This window comes from Ranitomeya variabilis, chromosome 1 (genome assembly GCF_051348905.1).
Source record: "Ranitomeya variabilis isolate aRanVar5 chromosome 1, aRanVar5.hap1, whole genome shotgun sequence".
Classification (NCBI taxonomy): domain Eukaryota; kingdom Metazoa; phylum Chordata; class Amphibia; order Anura; family Dendrobatidae; genus Ranitomeya; species Ranitomeya variabilis.
The window spans coordinates 28629492-28636884 of NC_135232.1; the positions used below are offsets into that span (position 1 = coordinate 28629492).

General features: G+C 54.6%; 1 protein-coding gene across 5 annotated transcripts in view; it reads right to left on the minus strand.

The window, feature by feature from the left end:
* Positions 1–5641, minus strand: part of NIPBL (NIPBL cohesin loading factor) — a 144037-nt gene extending 138396 nt beyond the window's left edge. For 2 of the 5 annotated variants that reach the window (XM_077281593.1, XM_077281607.1), the window contains exon 1: positions 5190–5640. The gene's annotated coding sequence lies outside the window, so the exon portion shown is untranslated. Of the gene's footprint in view, positions 1–5189 lie in introns of all 5 variants that reach the window. The other 3 variants (XM_077281587.1, XM_077281580.1, XM_077281601.1) reach the window with 2 other exon arrangements.
* Between the last annotated feature and the right edge of the window lie 1752 nt (positions 5642–7393).

The window sequence follows — 7393 nt, forward strand, 5'->3', positions numbered from 1 at the left end:
TCCTGTGCCAGTCGTGACTTGTACTGTTTAAGATTACTGTACTTGTTTTTTCATTATGTACATCCCTTTTCACATGTAAAGCACCATGGAATAAAGGATGCTATAATAATAAATAATAATATAAATACACATACACACAGTCCACTAGCAAATATGTTTCTATTACAGCCCAGCTCGGCCCTACCATATTATTACAGCCCAGCTCGGCCCTACTAGATTATTACAGCCCAGCTCGGCCATACTAGATTATTATCTATCCTCACCCATCCCTTGTAGATTGTGAGCCCTCGCGGGCAGGGTCCTCTCTCCTCATGTACCAGTTGTGACTTGTATTGTTCAAGATTATTGTACTTGTTTTTATTATGTACACCCTCCTCACATGTAAAGCGCCATGGAAAAAATGGCGCTATAATAATAAATAATAATAATTACAGCCCAGCTCGGCCATACTAGATTATTACAGCCCAGCTCGGCCCTACTAGATTACAGCCCAGCTCGGCCCTACTAGATTATTACAGCCCAGCTCAGCCCTACTATATTATTACAGCCCAGCTTGGCCCTACTATATTATTACAGCACAGCTTTACCCTACTATATAATTACATTCCAGCTCAGCCCTACTATATTATTACAGCCCAGCTCGGCCCTACTATATTATTACAGCCTAGCTCAGCCCTACTATATTATTACAGTCCAGCTCAGCCCTACTATATTATTACTGCCCAGCTCAGCCCTACTACATTATTACAGCCCAAGTTGGCACTACCATATTATTACAGCTCATCTCAGCCCTACTACGTTATTACAGCCCATCTCGGCCCTACTACGTTATTACAGTCAAGCTCAGTCCTACTATGTTATTACTTTCCAGCTCGGCCCTACTACGTTATTACAGTCCAGCTCGGCCCTACTACGTTATTACGTTCCAGCTCGGCCGTACTATATTATTACAGCCCAACTCTGTCCTACTACGTTATTACAGTCCAGCTCGGCCCTACTACATTATTACAGCCCAGCTCGGCCCTACTACATTATTACAGCCCAGCTCGGCCCTACTACGTTATTACAGTCAAGCTCAGTCCTACTATGTTATTACAGCCCAGCTCGGCCTACTACATTATTACAGCCCAACACGGCCGTACTACCTTATTACAATCCAGCTTGGCCCTACTACGTTATTACAGTCCAGCTTGGCCCTACTACTACGTTATTACATTCCAGCTTGGCCCTACTACGTTATTACAGTCCTGCTCAGCCGTACTATATTATTACAGCCCAACTCGGCCCTACTATATTATTATAGCCCAGCTCGGCCCTACTACATTATTACAACCCAGCTCGGCCCTACTACGTTATTACAGTCTAGCTCGGCCCTACTACGTTATTATAGCCCAACTCGGCCCTACTACTTTATTACAGTCCAGCTTGGCCCTACTACATTATTACAGTCCAGCTCGGCCCTACTACATTATTACTTTCCAGCTCGGCCCTACTACGTTATTACAGTCCATCTCGGCCGTACTACATTATTACAGCCCAACTCGGTCGTACTATATTATTACAGCCCAACTCGGCCCTACTACATTATTACAGTCCAGCTCGGCCTACTACATTATTACAGTCCAGCTCAGCCCTACTACATTATTACAGCCCAACTCAGCACTACTATATTATTACAGCCCAGCTCGGCCCTACTACATTATTACAACACAGCTTTACCCTACTATATTATTACAGCCCAGCCTGCACTTACTATATTACAGCACAGTTTGCCACAGTTCATAATATTACAGTCTAGTTCTCTAATGATTATAAAATGTTGTTATCACTGTACAGGTCGGCACTAATAAATATAATATCACTATAGTCCAGCTTTGCACTACTAGGACTATATTCTTACAGTCCAGCACTGCACGGGAAGCACTAAAATTCTAGATCTGCACTAGAGTAATATATTATTACAAGTCTGCCCTAAACTATTATACTGGTGCAGTTCATCTCTAACACTGGGGGCAATATACCATTATTCTAGATCTGCAACTAATGACCATTACAATATTACAGCACAGGTCCACACTGGTAACTAATATACTGTTATTACAGTCCAGCTCTGCACTGGTGACTTATATTACAGCACAACGCTGCACTAATGGTTGTCATACTGTTATTTCAGTCCAGCCTGCTGCTCACTGATCACTGTCTATTGTGTCATGACGGAGCAGCTCCGCTCAGTGACTATTATACTCAAATAACAGCATGTAATACCAGTATTATAGTCAGATTATTATAGTTTTTACAGTAGAACTCTACAGTAATGACTATTATACTACTACAGTCCAGAACCCCGTTCAGGGACTTCTAGCATTCATATTCCTGCTTATCGTTCAGTGACTATTATACTATGGACTATAATGCGGCTTCAGCACTCGGTGACCATTATACCCTTATTACAGTCAGTGACCATTATACTATTACAGGGACTACTGCAAAACCTGCATAATAGTAACTGAATGTCAGTGCCTGTCTTGTCCTCACAGCCGCCAGTCAGTGCCCGTCCTCACAGCCGCCAGTCAGTCAGGGCCCGTCCTCACAGCCGCCAGTCAGTCAGCGCCCGTCCTCACAGCCGCCAGTCAGTCAGCGCCCGTCCTCACAGCCGCCAGTCAGTCAGCGCCCGTCCTCACAGCCGCCAGTCAGTCAGCGCCCGTCCTCACAGCCGCCAGTCAGTCAGCGCCCGTCCTCACAGCCGCCAGTCAGTCAGCGCCCGTCCTCACAGCCGCCAGTCAGTCAGCGCCCTTCACACAGCCGCCAGTCAGTCAGTGCCCGTCCTCACAGCCGCCAGTCAGTCAGTGCCCGTCCTCACAGCCGCCAGTCAGTCAGTACCCGTCCTCACAGCCGCCAGTCAGTCAGTACCCGTCCTCACAGCCGCCAGTCAGGGCCCGTCCTCACAGCCGCCAGTCAGTCAGGGCCCGTCCTCACAGCCGCCAGTCAGTCAGGGCCCGTCCTCACAGCCGCCAGTCAGTCAGCGCCCGTCCTCACAGCCGCCAGTCAGTCAGCGCCCGTCCTCACAGCCGCCAGTCAGTCAGCGCCCGTCCTCACAGCCGCCAGTCAGTCAGCGCCCGTCCTCACAGCCGCCAGTCAGTCAGCGCCCGTCCTCACAGCCGCCAGTCAGTCAGCGCCCGTCCTCACAGCCGCCAGTCAGTCAGCGCCCGTCCTCACAGCCGCCAGTCAGTCAGCGCCCGTCCTCACAGCCGCCAGTCAGTCAGCGCCCGTCCTCACAGCCGCCAGTCAGTCAGCGCCCGTCCTCACAGCCGCCAGTCAGTCAGCGCCCGTCCTCACAGCCGCCAGTCAGTCAGCGCCCGTCCTCACAGCCGCCAGTCAGTCAGCGCCCGTCCTCACAGCCGCCAGTCAGTCAGCGCCCGTCCTCACAGCCGCCAGTCAGTCAGCGCCCGTCCTCACAGCCGCCAGTCAGTCAGCGCCCGTCCTCACAGCCGCCAGTCAGTCAGCGCCCGTCCTCACAGCCGCCAGTCAGTCAGCGCCCGTCCTCACAGCCGCCAGTCAGTCAGCGCCCGTCCTCACAGCCGCCAGTCAGTCAGCGCCCGTCCTCACAGCCGCCAGTCAGTCAGCGCCCGTCCTCACAGCCGCCAGTCAGTCAGCGCCCGTCCTCACAGCCGCCAGTCAGTCAGCGCCCGTCCTCACAGCCGCCAGTCAGTCAGCGCCCGTCCTCACAGCCGCCAGTCAGTCAGCGCCCGTCCTCACAGCCGCCAGTCAGTCAGCGCCCGTCCTCACAGCCGCCAGTCAGTCAGCACCCGTCCTCACAGCCGCCAGTCAGTGCCCGTCCTCACAGCCGCCAGTCAGTGCCCGTCCTCACAGCCGCCAGTCAGTGCCTGTCCTCACAGCCGCCAGTCAGTCAGTCAGTGACCGTCCTCACAGCCGCCAGTCAGTCAGCACCCGTCCTCACAGCCGCCAGTCAGTGCCAGTCCTCACAGCCGCCAGTCAGTGCCCGTCCTCACAGCCGCCAGTCAGTCAGTGCCCGTCCTCACAGCCGCCAGTCAGTCAGTGACCGTCCTCACAGCCGCCAGTCAGTCAGTCAGTGCCCGTCCTCACAGCCGCCAGTCAGTCAGTGCCCGTCCTCACAGCCGCCAGTCAGTCAGTGACCGTCCTCACAGCCGCCAGTCAGTCAGTGCCCGTCCTCACAGCCGCCAGTCAGTCAGTGCCCGTCCTCACAGCCGCCAGTCAGTGCCCGTCCTCACAGCCGCCAGTCAGTCAGTGCCTGTCCTCACAGCCGCCAGTCAGTCAGTGCCTGTCCTCACAGCCGCCAGTCAGTCAGTGCCCGTCCTCACAGCCGCCAGTCAGTCAGTGCCCGTCCTCACAGCCGCCAGTCAGTCAGTGCCCGTCCTCACAGCCGCCAGTCAGTCAGTGCCCGTCCTCACAACCGCCAGTCAGTCAGTGCCCGTCCTCACAACCGCCAGTCAGTCAGTGCCCGTCCTCACAGCCGCCAGTCAGTCAGTGCCCGTCCTCACAGCCGCCAGTCAGTCAGTCAGTGCCCGTCCTCACAGCCGCCAGTCAGTCAGTCAGTGCCCGTCCTCACAGCCGCCAGTCAGTCAGTGCCCGTCCTCACAGCCGCCAGTCAGTCAGTGCCCGTCCTCACAGCCGCCAGTCAGTGCCCGTCCTCACAGCCGCCAGTCAGTGCCCGTCCTCACAGCCGCCAGTCAGTGCCCGTCCTCACAGCCGCCAGTCAGTGCCCGTCCTCACAGCCGCCAGTCAGTGCCCGTCCTCACAGCCGCCAGTCAGTGCCCGTCCTCACAGCCGCCAGTCAGTGCCCGTCCTCACAGCCGCCAGTCAGTGCCCGTCCTCACAGCCGCCAGTCAGTGCCCGTCCTCACAGCCGCCAGTCAGTGCCCGTCCTCACAGCCGCCAGTCAGTGCCCGTCCTCACAGCCGCCAGTCAGTGCCCGTCCTCACAGCCGCCAGTCAGTGCCCGTCCTCACAGCCGCCAGTCAGTGCCCGTCCTCACAGCCGGTCCCGGGCCGCTCACCACAACTTTCCGCACTCCGGTCTCCGCGGCTGGAGGTCACCTCTGCCCCCGGTCTGGGCCGCCCCCGCCGCCCGTGCAGTAGCAGCGGCCTAGCCCTGGCCTCTGGCCGGCCTCCCCGCCCGCGCTCGGCCCCGAGCTCCCCAGCGGAGCGTTTACCTGAGCGGCAGGCTGTGAGTGCGGCCTCCAGTCCGGGCCGCTGGGGGGAGCCGATCCTCCGTCACTCCGGGCCTGCTGAGGATAATCCGGACATGTAGAGAGAGGGGGAGCGGGGAAGGAGCCGATCCCTTCTCCTCCGCCTCCTCCCGGCCTGCCCCCCTCCCTCCCGCCTGCAGCCGGGAACCAACAGAGGGAAGGGGGAAGATTCCGAGGCCGCCGCTCACACGTACACTCCCCGGCCGGACACCGCTGCCTCCCGTCAGGCCGCAGCCTCCGTGCGCTCTCGCACCGGGCGTCGCTGTCCCCCGCCCCGGGCACACGGCCTGCTGAGCGCGGGCTCGGGGGGAGAAGAGGACGCTGGGGACGGAGGGGAGGAGTCCGCTCACTGCGCGGCGGCCGCTTCGGGGCTAATCGGGGTCCGCTTCTCCCTCACACAGAACAAAATGCCGACCGGAAGTGCAGCCGCACGAAGGACTCCCTCCACCGGCGCCAAACCGCCGCGCAGCCAGCGCCACTTCCGGTGTGTGTGATGTGACACAGTGCTGCTGAGGGCGCAACGACGGCACGGCGCGGGCACTTCCGGTGTGGAGGAGATCTACTCGAGCTGGGCCTCTCGGTACCGTGAGGGGAGACGCACCGCAACTGCCTCAGAGCAGGCGTTACCCGTAGCAACCGCGCCAGCCTGAGGGGAAAAGGAAAGCTGGGAGATGATAGGTTGCTATAGGCAACGGCAAGTAAAACTGGGAGGTGATAGGCTAGTTAAGGCAATGGTACTGGAAGCTGATTGGTTGCTATAGGTAACGTCGATGAGAGCTGGCTGTTGATTGGTTGCTATAGATAGTGGCAATGGAAGTTTGAAGCTGATTGGTTGCTATAGGGAATTGCAAGGAAAACTGAGAGATAATTGGTTAATGTAAATAATGGAAAATAAAGCTGGGAGTTGATTGGTTGATATAAGTAATGAGAATGAAAACTGGGAGCTGATAGGTGGATATAGGGAGAACTTGCTGCTGATTGGTTGCTGTGGCCAATCGCTGCATTTAGTGGGGGATCTTCACAGGAAAACACAAACGTATGAGCTGTGTAAATAAAAATGACAAAATGTTTTACTTTCTGAACTTGTGTAAATACTGTAAATAAGTTTTAAAAAAAAAAAACCAAACCTCCCTGAAGCCGTCCAATTACACTCTCCGGTCTCCACAGCCAATCAGTGCTCTCGGCAGTGACTCACAGTAGGTAATGATTGGCTGTCGCAGTCATGTGTCCCCTGGCAACAGACCGGCTGGGGCCCAGCAGTGAGGACGTCACATCGAGCCCAGCTGAGGAGAAAACATGGCCACTTTCCCATTCAATCCAATGAGGTTTGTAGACATTTTTTGCATCGTGAAAATTATTCCTAAAAGGGCTCAGACCATTAAAAAAAAAAAACAATACGGTTACTTTGTCCGCCACACACGTCATTTCAGAACCTTTTCCAGATTTACCGATTCTGATTAACCCCAGAGAAAGGTTTGCTGTTCTGGGAGGATTTTGCTGACATTTTCTGGTCCGTAAACAGCTGACAACACAGCAAAGGGATCTCAATGTTGAGAAGAAGAAAGAAAATAAAATGTTTCAGGAGGTTGCGAAGAGACCAACAGAAACCAGGAGCTGCAGGAATTTCTGGAAAGTCCAGGTTGTGTCCTACATGTGGGGTCGAGTGGCAAGATTAAGCTTAAACATCCATGCCTGGCTGTATTTTGCTAAAATCTACATAAACTCTGCCAAAAGCATGTGGGAAATGTGTTTACGTCTGACGAGGCCAAGGTAGAACTTTTTGTCCCTAACTTCAAAAGATGCTAATCTAACATCATCAGATCACCATACCCAAAGTGAGGCATGGTGGAGGTAGGCATTGGGCTTTGGGGCTGTTTTTCAGCAGCTGGGGCTTTAGTCAAGGAAGGAGGAATTATGAACAGTTCCAAATATCAGTCAATTTGACATCAAAACCTTCAGGCCTCAGCTAAAAAAGCTGGAGATAAAGAGGAATTTTCACCTCTCCGCATGACAAGGACTCCAAATCACCAAAAGAATGGCTTCTCAGGCTATGTGCACATGTTGCGGATTTTACCGCGGATCCGCAGCGTTTTTGACGCTTCGGATCTGCAGCAGTTTCCCATGCGGTTTACAGTACCATGTAAACCTATGGAAAACCCAATTCGCTG